Consider the following 18062-nt stretch of genomic DNA (forward strand, 5'->3'; position numbering starts at 1 on the left):
CTCCCATCGGTGTGCAGTATGAACGGTTGCGATAAATCCGCATAAGCTAACACCAGGGCACCCGAGAGTGCAGCCTTAAGGTCTTGGAAAGCCTCCTCTTGTGGTTGTTGCCACTGGATTTTCCGCCCATTTGCCACGGCAGGAGCCCTTAGCAGGTCCTGCAGGGCTCGGGCTCGGCATGCAAAATTCTTTATGAAACGACGGTAGTATCCGGCCAGCCCCTGGAAGGCCCGCATGTCTTTGACCATCTCTGGGGTAGGCCATCCCTGGATGGTGGCAACCAAACAAGATAACAGAAATTGTCCTCACAGGAACCCAACACAAGCAAACAATGGATATGAGAACACGACTACTCCGGCAAAGACCTGTCACTATAGGGCCGCGGCATGGCCGACTACGGGTCCTTAGTTATATTGTGTCACTTATCCGTCTGGACGTCCCTCGGCGTCCCGGACGATGGTGCTTCGGCGTCGCAGCTGGCGTAGCCTTCTGGCGTTACGATGCCCAGGTGAAGCAGGGGCCCAACAGGCCCAGAAGAATTCTTTGGCGGAGTGTCCCCCAGCAGAGGTAGCGGAATACCACCCGGGAGTGGTAGAGTCGAGGTCGCAGCCCCCAAACAGGGGCGGGCAGCGGCGGTGCTGAGTGGCGGTTGGTAGGCCACCGGCGCAACCAGCGGCTGCACTAGGGAACCCGCCACGGACGGAAGCGGAGTGGTGGCGGCTGCAGGCGGCAATGGACAAGCCACAGCCGCGGTCGGGAGTGGAGCAGGCAGGCTGCAGCCACGGACTGGAGTGAGGCGGCAATGGCCACAGGTGGCTGCGGGCAGGCCGCAGCCACGAGCTGGAGTGAGGAGGCAACGGCTGCGGGTGGCTGCGGGCAGGCCGCAGCCATGAGCTGGAGTGAGGCAGCAACGGCCGCGGGCTGGAGTAAAGTAGCGGTCTTCTGTCGGTCAGCTCGGCGCCGTCTCCCTGCAGACCACTGTGAGTCTCCCTCCTCTCACTGTCCTCCTCTCTGGTTACTGCTCGTGGTTCTGGCTCCCTGGCGCTTCCAGGGTCTCCTGCTCCTTCTCTCCCGTTCTGCTGACTCACTCTGACTGGCATTCTCTGCCCCTTTTATATAGGCTCCTCCCCCAACCATCCTGTCAGTCTCAGCGGTCCGTCTCCTAACTCTGCTCTCCAAAAACAGACGCCCTAGGAACCTAGATGACGGTCCCCTTGGTTCCGGCCCGGACACTCGGCGGGGGCCCTTCCTCCTACACAGACATCACAGCATGGGTTCACAGCTGATTCTTTCTGTGAGATAAAGCATTGCTTAAAAACAGGCAGGGAAATATTTTATCTCACAGAAAGAATCAGCTGTGATCCCATGCTGTCCTGTCTATATACTCTTTTGCTTCCTCCCCTGCCCAGGAGAGACACAGCCATTACAATTACATTTACACAGGACATAGCAGGGTCACATTTATAAGATTATCTTAGCACAGGAACATTTTTTTAATCATATCAAATTGTGGATTTTTAATTCCAAAATCTATTGATTTAAATGAACTTTTGTTCATGAGAAAACCCCTTTAAGTATGCTGATATTACCCTATATACCGTATGAGCCCGCATACAGTCCCTTATATGTTACAAGCTCCCACATAGCCTCCTATGTTTAATATACAGTTGTGGCCAAAAGTATTGACACCCCTGCAATTCTGTCAGATAATACTCAGTTTCTTCCTGAAAATGATTGCAAACACAAATTCTTTGGTATTATCTTCATTTAATTTGTCTTAAATGAAAAAACACAAAAAGAATTGTTCTAAAGCCAAATTGGATATAATTCCACACCAAACATAAAAAAGAGGGTGGGCAAAAGTATTGGCACTGTTCGAAAAATCATGTGATGCTTCTCTAATTTGTGTAATCAACAGCACCTGTAACTTACCTGTGGCACCTAACAGGTGTTGGCAATAACTAAATCACACTTGCAGCCAGTTGACATGGATTAAAGTTGACTCAACCTCTGTCCTGTGTCCTTGTGTGTACCACATTGAGCATGGAGGAAAGAAAGAAGACCAAAGAACTGTCTGAGGACTTGAGAAACCAAATTGTGAGGAAGCATGAGCAATCTCAAGGCTACAAGTCCATCTCCAAAGACCTGAATGTTCCTGTGTCTACCGTGTGCAGTGTCATCAAGAAGTTTAAAGCCGATGACACTGTGGCTAACCTCCTTAGATGTGGACGGAAAAGAAAAATTGACAAGAGATTTCAACGCAAGATTGTGCGGATGTTGGATAAAGAACCTTGACTAACATCCAAACAAGTTAAAGCTGCCCTGCAGTCCGAGGGTACAACAGTGTCAACCCGCACTATCCGTCGGCATCTGAATGAAAAGGGACTGTATGGTAGGAGACCCAGGAAGACCCCACTTCTTACCCCGAGACATAAAAAAGCCAGGCTGGAGTTTGCCAAAACTTACCTGAAAAAGCCTAAAACGTTTTGGAAGAATGTTCTCTGGTCAGATGAGACAAAAGTAGAGCTTTTTGGACAAAGGCATCAACATAGAGTTTACAGGAGAAAAAAAAAAGAGGCATTCAAAGAAAAGAACACGGTCCCTACAGTCAAACATGGCGGAGGTTCCCTGATGTTTTGGGGTTGCTTTGCTACCTCTGGCACTGGACAGCTTGACCGTGTGCATGGCATTATGAAGTCTGAAGACTACCAACAAATTTTGCAGCATAATGTAGGGCCCAGTGTGAGAAAGCTGGGTCTCCCTCAGAGGTCATGGGTCTTCCAGCAGGACAATGACCCAAAACACACTTCAAAAAGCACTAGAAAATGGTTTCAGAGAAAGCACTGGAGACTTCTAAGGTGGCCAGCAATGAGTCCAGACCTGAATCCCATAGAACACATGTGGAGAGATCTAAAAATGGCAGTTTGGAGAAGGCACCCTTCAAATATCAGGGACCTGGAGCAGTTTGCCAAAGAAGAATGGTCTAAAATTCCAGCAGAGCATTGTAAGAAACTCATTGATGGTTACCGGAAGCGGTTGGTCGCAGTTATTTTGGCTAAAGGTTGTGCAACCAAGTATTAGGCTGAGGGTGCTAATACTTTTGTCTGGCCCATTTTTGGAGTTTTGTGTGAAATGATCAATGTTTTGCTTTTTGCTTCATTCTCTTTTGTGTTTTTTCATTTAAGACAAATTAAATGAAGATAATAATACCAAAGAATTTGTGTTTGCAATCATTTTCAGGAAGAAACTGAGTATTATCTGACAGAATTGCAGGGTGTCAATACTTTTGGCCACAACTGTAAGCCCCAACATAGCCCCCTATATACAGTATGAGCCCCCATATGGTCTTGCTATATACACAATAAACCCTAACATAGCTTCCTATATACAGTATGAGCCCCCAGGTAGCCTCTACATACAATATGAGCCCCCACATAACCTCCAACATTCAGTATGATTCCCCGCATAGCCTCCTATATACGGTATGAATAGCCCCAAAATAGTCTCATATATAGAGAATGAGCTACCCAAATGGCCTCCAATATACAGCATGATTCCCCATATAGCCTCCTACATTCAGTATCGGCCCCCACATAGCTTCCTTTATACAGTATAAGCATCCACATAGCCTCCTATATACAGTATGAGGCACAACATAGCATCCTACATTCAGTTTGAGCCCTCACATAGCCTCCTACATTCAGTATGAGCCCCAACATAACCTCCTATATACTATATTATAATAATAAATTTTATTTCTATAGCGCCGACATATTCCGCAGCACTTTACATTTCGGAGGGGATTTGTACAGACAATAGACATTACAGCATAACAGTAATCACATAGATTATAACAAATACCAAGAGGAATGAGGGCCCTGCTCACAAGCTTACAATCTATGAGGAAAAAAAAGGGAGACACGAAAGGTGGGTGGTAACAGTTGCCCTGATTGTATGGACCAGCCATAATGTTAAGTGTGTATCAGTACAGACACAGAGGGCTAATGGATGCATAAAGCATGTGGGAACATGATGCGGGGAACCTGGTTATGGTAAAACTTTTGGCTGTGCCACACAGGGATAGATTAGGTTAATGTGTTGAGGCGATAGGCCGGTCTGAATAAATGCGTTTTCAGGGCACGCTTAAAATTGTGGGGATTGGGGACTTATCGTATTGACCTGGAAAGTGCATTCCAAAGAATTGGCGCAGCACGTGTAACGTCTTGGAGACGGGAGTGGGAGGTTCTGATTATTGAGGATGCTAACCTCAGGTGATCAGCAGAACGGAGGGTGCGGGTAGGGTGGTATACTGAAACAAGGGAGGAGATGTAGGGTGGTGCTGAGCCATGGAGGGCTTTGTGGGTGAGGGTAATAAGTTTATACTGAATTCTGGAGTGGATGGGTAGCCAGTGTAATGACTGGCACAAGGTAGAGGCATCGGAGTAACGATTGGTGAGGAATATGATCCTGGCTGCAGCATTCAAGACAGATTGGAGAGGGAAGAGTTTGGTAAGAGGGAGACCGATTAGAAGAGAGTTACAATAGTCGAAACAAGAATGAATAAGAGAAACAGTAAGAGTTTTTGCAGACTCAAAAGTAAGAAAAGGTCGAATTCTAGAATTGTTTTTGAGGTGCAGATGACAAGAGCGAGCCAGTGATCGAATGTGGGGGGGCAAAGGAAAGCTCGAAATCAAGTATGACCCCAAGACTGCGGGCATGTAGCTGGGGAGTAATAGTGGAGCCACACACAGAAATGGCAATGTCGGGTATAGGTACATTAGTAGAGGGAGGAAACACAAGGAGTTCAGTCTTTGACAGGTTCAGTTTCAGATGTAGTGAGGACATGATGTTAGACACAGCGTTTAGACAATCGCCGGTGTTTTCTAGAAAGGCTGGCGTGATGTCAGGAGAAGAAGCGTATAATTGGGTGTCATCAGCATAGAGATGGTACTGGAAACCAAATCTACTGATTGTTTGACCAATAGGGGCAGTGTACAAGGAGAAGAGGAGGGGGCCTAGGACTGATCCTTGAGGAACCCCAACAGTAAGGGAAAGGTGAGAGGAGGAGGAACCAGCAAAAGATAGAGTAAAGGAGCGGTCAGAGAGATAGGAGGAGAACCAGGAGAGAACGGTGTCCTTGAGGCCAATGGAACGGAGCATAGTGAGGAGGAGCTGATGATCCACAGTGTCGAATGCTGCAGAGAGATCCTAGCGAATTAGCATGGAGTAATGACCATTAGATTTAGCTGTTAGTAGATCATTAGAGACTTTAGTGAGGGCAGTTTCAGTAGAGTGTAAGGAGCGGAAACCGGATTGGAGAGGGTCGAGAAGAGAGTTATCAGAGAGATAGCGGATCAGACGGGAGTGGACCAGGCATTCCAGGAGTTTAGAAATGAAGATTAGAGACAGGTCTATAGTTAGCGGCACAGTTTTGGTTGAGGGATGGTTTTTTAAGTAGTGGATGTATGATGGCATGCTTAAATGAGGAGGGAAAGATACCAGAAGAGAGAGAGAGGTTAAATATTTTAGTTAGGTGAGTGGTGAGAGCAGGGGAAAGGGACTGGAGGAGATGTGACGGAAATGGGTCACTGATGCAAGTGGTTGGGCGAGAAGATGCAAGGAGCCTGCTTACTTCTTCTTCTGTGACTGGTTCAAAATCAGAGAGTGAGCTAGATGCAGTGGGGGAGGGAGGACAGTGCATGGTATGAGGTGATTGGGAGATAATTTCCTGTCGGATCTGGTCAATTTTTTCTTTGAAGTAATTGGCCAGATCGTCAGCTCGGAGCTCCGTGGTTGGGGCCTGTACTCTTGGGTTGAGTAGAGAATGAAAAGTGTCAAAGAGACGTTTTGGGTTATTGGACAGTGAGGTGATGAGGGTGTTGAAATAGGTTTGTTTGGAGAGGTGAAGGGCAGTGTAGTATGTCCGAAGCATAAACTTATAATGGATGAAATCTTCATGTAGATTGGATTTTCTCCACGACGTTCAGCGCACCTGGAGCACCGCTGCAGGAAACGTGTTTGCAGGGTGTGCCAGGGTTGACGCCATCTGTGTTGTGGTGTTCTATTTATAGTGGGTGCAAATTCATCCAGGGCACTTTGAAGTGTTTCATTGTAATGCTTCAGTGCAGAATCAGGACATGAGAGGAAGGAGATAGGGGCCAATGAAGACTGCAAGTTCTTCGTAAGTTTCTGGGTGTTAGTGGCCTGTATGTTTCTATAAGAATGGACAGTGGGGGTGACCTGAGCAGCCTGGCAGTTCTTGATAGAGAATGAAAGAAGATTGTGGTCAGAGAGCGGGAGAGGGGAGTTACCGTCTTCATGTGTTGGAGAATTAGTAAGCTGCAAAAGGCCAAACGAGGAGGTTAGAGATAAAAGGTGAGTAGCAGATGGGGAGAGGGGAAGAGCAATGGGGATGTTGAAATCTCCCATGATGAGGGTAGGGATGTCACAGGAGAGAAAATGTGGAAGCCAAGTGGCAAAATGATCCAGGCACTGATGGGAGGGGCCGGGAGGACGATACACCACCGCCACTCGCATGGAGAAGGGGGTGTAGAGTCTGACAGCATGGACCTCAAAAGAAGACAGTATGAGTATACAGTATGAGCTCCACATAGCCTCCATATATTCAGTGTAAGTGCCACATAGCTTCCATATTTACAATGTGAGCCTCACATAGCCTTCATATATACAGTGACAGCCCTGCATAGTCTCCATATATACAGTATGAGAGCCACATAGAATATATATATATATATATATATATAGTGTGATCCTCACATAGAATCCATATATACAGTGTAAGCTCCACATAGTCTCCAAATATACAGTGTGATCTCCACATAGCCTCCTATATAACATGATCCCCACACAGCTTCTTATGTACTTTCAAATATCCCATACACTTGAAAGAGCAACACATACTCACTTGGCTTGCATTCCCCCATCATTCTGCTCTCTCAGACGCACTGAGTCTCAGCAGCAGTGTTATGAAATTGCTGTCTCCCGTGCTGCTTGGTGGAAGATGGAGCCGGTGAGCCCTGTTCTCCACCAATGTATTCGTCACGGTCTGCATCCTGAGGATGCAGATAGTGGTAACAGCAGGTGGCGGCTGCAGATGGATGGGCGTGTGGAGGGCATGGTGCGACCCATGGGCACCTGTTTCAGCCTTTCAGCTGTCTCAGTCTGCGGGCCAGACTGGACAGCCAGAGGGCCGGAAGTGGCCTTTTGGCCACAGTTTGCCAGGTCTGCTCTAGATTATATAATATGATATTAAACTAATCAAGTTATGGATCTCCAACTACTCAACAAAATGCTGTTTATATTGCTGTCAAGCTTCATGTGGAACAGCTTCTTAAGATACTATATTAAAATACTGGTATTTTTGGAATGGCATAACAGGAGTTGCCAACACTTGGGGCACAGCAATAATGCTTGCAGAGTGCCCCATTGAAATAAATAATACCCGCTGAGTGGCCCGTTTGGAAAATATTAATGACTACTTAAATTTATTTTTGCAGGATTTTTATTCAGAGACAATTACCCAGTTCTGTGAGGAGACAGACACAGCCTCAGTATTCTGTTGTCAGAAACTTGTGTTATGTTAAACAGACTTTGTTTTGCTAGTTTGAGCTGCAATTTGGAAAGAACCAGATGAAGCCCAATGCCAGGGGGCAATGCAAGCAATTGGAAGGAAGTGCCTGACAGGAAGTGGCTGGTTCGGTGGCCATCTTGGGAGACTGAGGTAATAGCTGGAAGAAAGAGGACGTGTGACATCTCCATAGAGCAGCATCCACGAAGCTGTATGTTCCAGGGGAACAAAGACCACACCAGTTAGCAGAGGGTACCGTCTTGTTCCAGGTTCACCAGCAGGAGAGATGTTTGGAGTGACCATGTCCACAGGAAAACCTACAAAAGACAAAATGAGAAAAACCCTGCTGTAATTAAACAAATAAAAAGCAAAAGTGCATTTAAATAATTCAGAGTTCTTAGTAATACTGCATTTGATCAAATATAGCATAAACGTTGTCCCACCATTGACAAGTTGACTCTGTGATCGGGGCAGTCCTACACTGTCTATTATTAAAAACCTTATCATGTGTCAAAGTTGACGTCAGTGTGTGAATAGGAGCAGACAAAAGGACCGGGTCCCAACCAGTGGACACCAGTCAGGGGAAGCCTTTAAATACAATTTCCAGCTCAGGAGAGGGAAGCCACACCCCGGCTTGCACAGAATGCAAAAATACAAAGTAAAAAAACAGAAACTGACCTTGGTTTGAGTTGGTATACAAGCAGCATATAAACACATTTTCACATTGGCCATAAAGCATACAAAACCTACAAAAGACAAAATGAGAAAAACCCTGCTGTAATTAAATAAATAAAAAGCAAAAGTGCATTTAAATAATTCAGAGTTCTTAGTAATACTGTATTTGACCAAATATAGCATAAAAGCCATCCCACCATTGATAAGGTGACTCATTGATCTGGATGGTCCTACATTGTCCAATATTAAAAACCTTATCATATGTCAAAGTTGACGTCAGTGAGTGAATAAGAGCAGACAAAAGAACCGGGTCCCAACCAGTGGACACTAGTCAGGGGAAGCCTTTAAATACAATTTCCAGCTCAGGAGAGGGAGGCCACACCCCGGCTTGCACAGAATGCACAAATACAAAGAAAAAAAAAAAAACAGAAATTGAGCTTGGTTTGAGTTGGTACACATGCAGCATATAAACGCATAAAGCTTTATGGCCAATGTGAACATGCGGGGAGCCAGCGCAGCCTTAGTGACATCAGCGGTAGTCACTGAGGCTGCGCAGACTCCCCGCCTGACCTGCGGTGAACTGACAGTGTGGGAAAGTGTTCAGAAATTTTCCCATGCTAATCAGTTCATCTCCGGTCAGGCAGGGAGGCTGCGCAGGCTGCTTTTCATTCATTCCTCCGTGGTTTACAGCCAGGCCGTCGCATTAGCACTGCTCCCAGTTGTAAACTATTTAACCCCTTCAGATGGGTTGCGGCATGGGACTTGACTGTACGGCTAACAGGTATGGGATATTGTTGCTTTTTTATTTTGGATTTTTTACGGGAGTACGATGGCTTCGATTGGATTGGGAGTTAAATAAAGATGAAAAAAATTTGTGTTTGTCTATTTCATTAAAAGTCTTTATTATTAATGGGTGTGGGTTTTTTTTAACCCTTTCAGACTAGTGGATTAATAGATAGGTGTCTTATTGGCACCTCTCCATTATTAACCAGGCTTAATGTCACCTTACAATAGCAAGGTGACATTAACCCCTTATTACCCCATATGCCATCCACTACAGGGCAATGGGAAGAGAGAGGGTAAGTGCCAGAATTGGCACATTTTACAGTTGTGCCTTTTCTGGGGTGGCTAGTGGCAGATTTTTTAGCCGGGGGGCCCAAAAACAATGGTCCCTCTCTAGGCTATTAATTTCTGCCCTCAGTCACTGGCTTGCCCTCTCTGACGGAGAAAAATGCGTGGGAGCCTACGCAAGTTTTTTCTGTGAATTAAACCTTTAATTTAACACCTACAGCTCCAACATTTTACACACACACTCTACTAACATTATTAGTAAGAGACATATATAAATCGAATGGATATGTAATGGTTTACTGTATGTAAACCATGTCTCATATCCTGTCGGCTTCTATAATGATTTTACAGAAGGCGACAATTGAATTATCGGCTATTCTGCCATTTACCTCTGTATGAAATATAAGTATATTTATATATATAGTCTATATATATATATATATATATATATATAGGTGTTTCACTGATATATACTATATATATATATATATATATATATATATATATATATATATATATATATATATATATAGTACAGACCAAAAGTTTGGACACACCTTCTCATTCAAAGAGTTTTCTTTATTTTCATGACTATGAAAATTGTAGATTCACTCTGAATCAAAACTATGAATTAACACATGTGGAATTATATAATTAACAAAAAAGTGTGAAAAAACTGAAAATATGTCTTATATTCTAGGTTCTTCAGCCACCTTTTGCTTTTATTACTGCTTTGCACACTCTTGGCATTCTCTTGATTGGTGCATGTGTACTGTCCCGGATATTCAGCAGTATCGATACCACTGCTGCTGTTTATTGTCATTTAAAATATTGATCCCTTAAACTTTTGTGACAAGGGTAATCGTCCCTGCGCCCCCTCCAACAACGCTATGCCACTGGTGGTGTTTAGTAAAACAAGTGCAGATTAAATGTGAGGCGATACCCATAAAAGCCAATGAGATTACTGCTCTAATTTCCAACCTGACGAAAAGGCTCTGTCCACACTGAAATAACTGTGTGAGGTTTTTACTATTATAAAAGATAAAAATAATTTGATAGCTCCTTTTATCTCTATGAGACAAAGGTCAATTTTACTCAGCAGCCTTGTTATCAATATTTTGCATCAGTTATTGTAAGCCAAAACACAGGAGTATAAATTGAAGCTGACACATCACTCCTTTATATTGTAGGTAGTGCCTGGATAAAGGGTTACCACTCCCTTATATCAATATAAATAGATTATCCGGCACTCAATATTGCTGATCAAAGTTATTTTATTTCAGATTCATAATCCAAAGAAAATGTAACGTTTCAGTCTTTATTGACCTTCATCAGACTGAAATAAGTAAAAAAAATTCACATAAGTTTTTTAGAAAGAATGAACGGAATTTACATGACAAAATCACGTTTGAAATGGTAATAAGCAAAATATTTAGTGGCAATATTTTCTTTTATAGAGAGAATATCATATAATTGTGCTTAGACTATTATGTGGCAAGTCACAAATAATTACATGCAAGACAATCTCATGAACCTAAGATTAAACAAAATCCTACTGATCTCAGCAAAAAAATGCATAAAGAAAAAAAGGTTAATATCTATAGAGTTTGCTCTACCTGAAAAAAGAGGGGGGGGGAGATTTGCTTACCAGATTATGTTAATTGAAGATTATTCGGAAGGTAAAGATAGAAAAAATCTGTAAGCAAAAGACCACCTATATAAGTGCTGCTGAGCGGTATCATAATAATCTCCAACGTTATGTAAAGGAGATCTTCAGTAGAATATTCAAAAAATCTTACCCCAATGTGTCATAAGTATATACAGGGTTTCTACACCTGTGACTCAAAATCTGTTATATATGCCATCAAATGCCCATGTGGGAAAATATATGTTGGTGAAACTACACAGGCGCATATCACACCATAAATCGGACATACGTTGTAAAAAACATCACCTTCCAATTCCATACCATTTTCATACGGCAGGTCATACAATTGCCCAGTTACGTTTTTTGGTGCTGGAACAAGTCAATGTGAATAGAAGAGTCGGCGATCTAATTAGGAAACTTCAGTTAAGAGAAGCCTATTGGATACATTATTTACAAAGTTTAGAACCCAAGGGACTTAACAGGGATTACAATATTGTGGGTCTAATTTGAATCATATTGTGTATGGGTATATACATTTACCTTGTTTATGTGTATACACACACACATTCAACATATTGTCTTTGAATGATTTCCCATGATTATTGGGGGCTCATTATGGGATGTATAACATTTTACATATATATGACTCTGTAATCTTGTTTTTTCAATTGGTGTTCTCTGTTGTGCCCTGTAAGTCTTTTCTTTTGGTATGTAAATTTTGTTATATAAAGTTGTATACAATTTTTGAATTTATTCTTCCTAATATGATTTTCTTGATATCTTTTAGGTCATCCCATGATTTCAATCTATTTCATGAAATAGATCTGTATATTAGATTCCAGTAATGAGCCTTCCTCTATTTTCACTCTGGATCGTCTCCTGCGCCATCTTCTTCCTGTTTGCGTTCCACCACGATCCATCCTGCACCAACCTTTTCCTGTTTGCGTTCCATGTGAACGCATCATTGAGCATCTCTGTTCCTGAGCAGCTTGAGTGACACACTTCCGGTCCGCGGTATCATGCCTTTTCACTCACACTCCACTGACGTTTAGATGTAAGTATCGGCCCCACACTTCCGGATATGACACTATAATAGGGTGCACCCGCTCACTGGATCCCTTAGGGCGCATTTCCATTGGCAGCACACCATTTCCCTGAGCGCTCCTACCGGGACTTTACTTATGACACATTGGGGTAAGATTTTTTGAATATTCTACTGAAGATCTCCTTTACATAACGTTGGAGATTATTATGATACCGCTCACCAGCACTTATATAGGTGGTCTTTTGCTTACAGATTTTTTCTATCTTTACCTTACGAATATTCTTCAATTAACATAATCTGGTAAGCAAATCTCTCCCTCCCCTTTTTTCAGGTAGAGAAAACTCTATAGATATTAACCTTTTTTTCTTTATGCATTTTTTTGCTGAGATCAGTAGGATTTTGTTTAATCTTAGGTTCATGAGATTGTCTTGCATGTAATTGTTTGTGACTTGCCACATAATAGTCTAAGCACAATTATCTGATATTCTCTCTATAAAAGAAAATATTGGCACTCAATATTTTACTTATTACCATTTCAAACGTGATTTTGTCATGTAAATTCCGTTCATTCTTTCTAAAAAACTTATGTGAATTTTTTTTACTTATTTCAGTCTGATGAAGGTCAATAAAGACCGAAACGTTACATTTTCTTTGGATTATGAATCTGAAACAAAATAACTTTGATCAGCAAAACACAGGATTGTCTCTGTTACGATCGCGGACACAGCGTGGCTTACAGCCAACGCTCCCGTGTCGTCGAGCTATAACGACGACTGGGTATGCGTCCCAGGTGATCGCGGAATGTGGACCCACTGGACTACGAAGGGTAGCGACCAGGGTCTGCGGCAGCTGAGCTTGTGGACAAGATGGCCATATGCAGGACTAAAAGACACCGCACAACTTCAGGTATGAAGAAAGATAAAGTTTACTGAAATAAGGTAAAAACATAGAAACACCAGGTTCCGGGATATGCACATCATGAAGGAAACACCTCTCAGGTTGACAGGCGAAGCAGGAGGTAATCATGGGTTGACGCAGTCCAGGATTGTCTGGCATGGGCTTACTAGGAGGGACCGCACATGCGGGTGGTCATGTAGCACAGCGGAACCACGCACACATGTACGGCTATGGGCGTAGCACAGGCGCAGCAGGAGAACGTCAGACGCCGACCTCAGATGATGGCAGAGGTCATCATGGGGAAATGCAATCCAGGGTTAACTGGCTTGGGCATACTAGGATAGCCTCGCTCTCAGACCTCAGGCGTAGCACCGACACAGCGGGTGAGCATCAGACACCAACCTCAGGCAGCCTCCAGACTATGGCAGGAGCCATCACGGGTAAGGCCCCAGGGAACCGGCAGGACATCAGAACAGGAGTGAACATCAGGAACACGGAGTGGACATCAGGAACACGGAGTGGACATCAGGAACACGGAGTGGACATCAGGAACACGGAGTGGACATCAGGAACACGGAGTGGACATCAGGAACACGGAGTGGACATCAGGAACACGGAGTGGACATCAGGACATCTGATGGACATCGCACATCGGGAGAGGTCGTCAGACACCGGACATCAGGCTCCAAAAGAAAGGCCATGGTTTTCAAGCTCCGGACATCTGGCAGCGACCTAGAAAGGAACCCAAGCGGTCTGGTGAAAACCCTGCCAGGTTGGACTGGAACCGGCAGGGAATTGCACCGAATTCCCAGCTGAGTACAGAGTAGCAGAAAGTCAGCCGACACACTGGACCCCTACTTCCTAGATGAACCCAGGTTAGATCACGGAAAGTCAAGTAGCAACGAGTCACAGTCACTGGGCACAGGGTTCCAGACACGGAAGGACCACAGGAACATCACATAGTGAACACAGTTCAGACAGGGTCAGGTAAAGGAGCAGATCCAGGATCCAGGATTCAGGAAACACACACGGGCCTGGATATGCAGCCTCCAGGAAGGGTGATCTGGGTATTTCTATCCCCAGAGCAGGCGGAGAAACAAGACACAATTCAGACAGGCCTGGATATGCAGTGTCATGGTCACGTGTGTCAGGACGCAGATGATACCGCAAGGCGGACCCATAACACACGTGACCCTGGATACACCGCCTCCAGTGGGGCGCATTTAAATAATAAAACGTGCAGGTGGATACGCCGCCTCCACCTGGCGAATTTAGGTATTACACGTTATACAATAAATCAAATGATAAAGGGGGAACCTGGGAAACTTTAACAATGGTGGGCCCTGCGATAGGGAATGGGGACATGGAGACCTCCTAAGCTCCCCTGAGCCAGTGTCCCTGCACTCCTTACATTCCCTAAACAGGCTCCGCACCTGTCGCCGCACGCGTACCTTAACGCCCTTGCTCACCCTGACCCTAAACCCTCACTAGGGAATGGGTCGGTGCGGAGACTAATCCCACCACTGCACTAATAACACACATGAGGAAAGAGACAATACAGGGGAAAACACCACTTAGCTTTGCTCTGTTGCGTGCGCTCCTAGCAACAGAGCCCACCACCTGCGTGCGTCTTCTCCTCCACCCGGATCCATCACCATAACAGGACCCTTCACCTTAGTGCAGCCTTGGAGCAGAGTCCAACACCAGTTGCAGCTGCTTAGTACCAGAGTCCCAAGGAAGTGTTCAGCTTCTGCCACGAAGTCAAGCATGCTTGAGTCCAGCTCAGCGGCCAAGTCCCACATGGTGAGTGCCACTCTCCATAGTAGCCACTCCACCAGACCATGCAGACACTTCCCGCTGACTCCATCACTGCGACCCCACCACGTCATGCCAGCCCTTCGTCCAGACACTGTAGCTGCAACACGTCCCCCCTGGCTAAGCTGCGCAGGACTCCTCACCAGCACCATCCTTCCTCCAGGCTCTCCAAAAACAGAGTGAACACAAACTCATAATATCACAGGCAGTGATTGCACACCTTTATACGGTGTCACACCTGATACCTAATTAAGTGCACAAAAACCCAAAGTGCAATACCACAACCACCACCGGGGACAGTCAAAACACCTTTGAACTTAACCAAAGTAAAAAAAGTTCACTTTGTGCTTTTAATACCGCCAGATCCAACACTAGATCATGACATGCAGCCTCCAGGAAAGGCGATCTGGGTATTATGCCCCCGGAGCAGGCCGAGATACAAGACACAGTTCACAGAGGGACAAAGAGCAACAGCTCCCCCACAACTGAACAGAATCAGAGCAGAACACAAACTCACATGGCAAGGTTCAGGAACTCAATGCAAAGCTCTGGCCATGCCCCAAAGGGGGAGGGACCTTTATATAGGAGCTGCCACACAGCCATAGGCTGGAGCAGCAATTGTAGCACACACCCATTCCTGATAAAAGGAAGGGAGATGTGGCCGCGCGCACCCTAAGCAAATCCAAACATAATCAGCAATGCAAAGGACACCTGGCAGGAGCTGAAGCCTGAACACATGTGGTAAGTCATGCAGAGTGCAGCAGACCTATTAACCCACGGGTGGCTGCCAGGGACCGCACACACGGGTGGTCATGCAGCGCAGAGGAACCACGCACGCATGTACGGCTATACAGCGGAGCCGGGCACTGAGCAGCATCCACACAGATAACTGACAACAGCATTCCAGCACATTAGAGGGAAAAGAACGAAGGGTTAAAGCAGAGATGCAGAGTAACGCTGTGAATCAAGGTCCAAACACAGCGACGTTACAGTCTCCAAAATATGGAAGAGTTGCAAATCTTTTCATTATACTATTTTTGCTTTATGAACTATTTTTTCCTTAATTAATGCAAAATATTGTTCAAAATACTGTAATGTGAATGAGGTCTTGTTGGAATATGTTTGGTGCAACAACTCCATTCCTGTCTATGAGTGTTTAGACTGGTTTCAAATTTGCGTTTTTCAGAGCTGCGGAGGGCTGCGTAGTTCCTCCGTGAAGCTCTGCCCACTGCCGCACCTACTCCGTTCAGCTCTGTCTACGTCTGCATGCGGCCTGCGTACCTTTCTTTAATATTGGGCATGCAGGCCGTGCCGATGTATGCAGATGCTTCCGCATGCATCGTTTTAACGCTGTGGCGACCTGCGTCAAACGCAACAGGTTGCATTTTGTTGCGTTCGCCGCAGCGTCAAAGCAACGCATGTGGACGCATCCGCATACATCCTCATGGCCTGCATACCCAAAGTTAAAGATAGGTACGCAGGCCGCATGCAGACGTAGGTGAAGCTGAACGGAGGTTCGGCATTGGGCGGAGCTTCACGGAGGAACTACGCAGTCCTCCGCAGCTCTGACATCCACAAATCTGAACCTAGCCTTAGTTGCTAGATTTCTATGCTGTTCATAAAGTTAGATTAAAAAAAAGTATTTCCAGTTTTTCCTGTGTCTGTGTATGAGAGAAGCTGTCTGCTGTAAATGCTGCACAGATAGACACACAAATGATTGATTCCTGATCTATTAAGCTTATATATTGTTCCTGTTTGTTCCTGAATAAAGAAGCTCTGTTGTCACTTGGTTGGAGAGAATCCTGAATAATCCACTGCCAATATGGACCCAGAGTGACACAGAACCCCAGAGTAGCACAGCAACAGAAGCCCAAAGCAAAAGCAGCACAGAGATATAGAAGATGTCCACTAGCAGCAATCCTGTCAAGTTCTCATTGCCAAGCCTCACTAACCAGAACTACCAGTCCTGGAAATTCAAGGTGAAGATGCTGCTCATAAGAGAAGGTACGTGGAAATATACTCAGGAACAAGTGCCTCGTCCATTACCAGATGATTGACTAGAGAAACTCGAGAATGTTTTTTCTGCAAAAAGCCCGGCCACCTTAAAGCAGACTGCAGAATTTGGAAAGCAAGAATGAGTCAGCTTAACAGGCAGAACAGTCATCAAAGGGTTAAAACAGCTGTAAAGGAAGATTCTGCATTTGTTGATACTGCATTTAATGCCAGTACAGGCCCATCTGCAAAGCATATACAGTGGGGGAAAAAAGTATTTATTCCGCCACGAATTGTGAGAGATGCCTGTAATTGACATCATAGGTAGACCACAACTATGAGAGTCAAAATGAGAAAACAAATCCATAAAATCACCTTGTCTGATTTGGCAAGATTTATTTAGCAAATCATGATGGAAAATAAGTATTTGGTCACCTAAAACATGCAAGATTTCTGACTTTCACAGACCTGTAACTTCTTCTTTAAGAGGCTCATCTGTCCTCCACTCATTTCCTGTAGTAATGTCACCTGTGTGAACTTGTTATCAGTATAAAAGACACCTGTCCACAACTTCAAACAGTCACTGTCACGATCCCACAGCTGACACCAATATGTCACGGACAGGGGGATATGTCACGGCTATCACAGGCACAGGGGGGCTTATCTTAGTTATCCCACCGCTGGCACCATGTGATAAAAAACAGCAAGCTAGTCTTGCCCTAACAATTTATCGCAGGGAGGTTTATTTTGGTTATCCCACCACTGCCTCAATATGTTACTGGATTTATGGGTATCCCACTTTCTCAGTTCCACTTTGGAACTCACAGCTTTCCAGTGCCCCCCCTTACCTTCAGGTCAGTCAGGCAACTACACCTGGAATAAGTGGCCGGCTGCTTCAATGAGGACTAGCCACCCGGCACACTGAAATGAGGGAATTATAAAATGCTCTGGCCGCAGCCACCCAATTAGCTTATAAAATCCCTTTCCATCACAGTCAGCAGTACCCGGGACCCAGACCACACTTCGCCGCCACCAGCTCCAGATTTCTCTGATTAATATTTAAACTTAATAGAGGTTTATGAAAAAATAGAAGCCATTAGATCCGATACTTTCCAAGGTATCTGGGAACCTTGGATCCAGGCATTTAATGGTGAGGACCTCTCTAGGACGATATCTTTATCTATATAGTTTATTGACAAGGTAGTTACTGTCTATATTTGTATACCCTGAACCGCTTATGCTAGTATTTCACGTCAACTCATCTTATATTATTGACACTCAATGTATACCCTCCTTTCCCCCCCTCTTTTAAACCTAATTTGGGTATGCTA

At 44.7% G+C, this 18062-nt stretch overlaps 1 long non-coding RNA gene across 1 annotated transcript; it reads right to left on the reverse strand.

The window, feature by feature from the left end:
• Positions 1-7504: 7504 nt before the first annotated feature.
• On the reverse strand, positions 7505-15285 carry LOC141083988 (uncharacterized). The gene is made up of 3 exons (XR_012230890.1): positions 15257-15285; positions 8267-8334; positions 7505-7905 (listed from the first exon to the last, which is right to left on the reverse strand). It is a non-coding gene; the product is annotated as an uncharacterized lncRNA (long non-coding RNA).
• Positions 15286-18062: the final 2777 nt, after the last annotated feature.

This window comes from Dendrobates tinctorius, unplaced genomic scaffold (assembly GCF_039654945.1).
Source record: "Dendrobates tinctorius isolate UK_male_01 unplaced genomic scaffold, ASM3965494v1 ptg000022l, whole genome shotgun sequence".
NCBI lineage: Eukaryota > Metazoa > Chordata > Amphibia > Anura > Dendrobatidae > Dendrobates > Dendrobates tinctorius.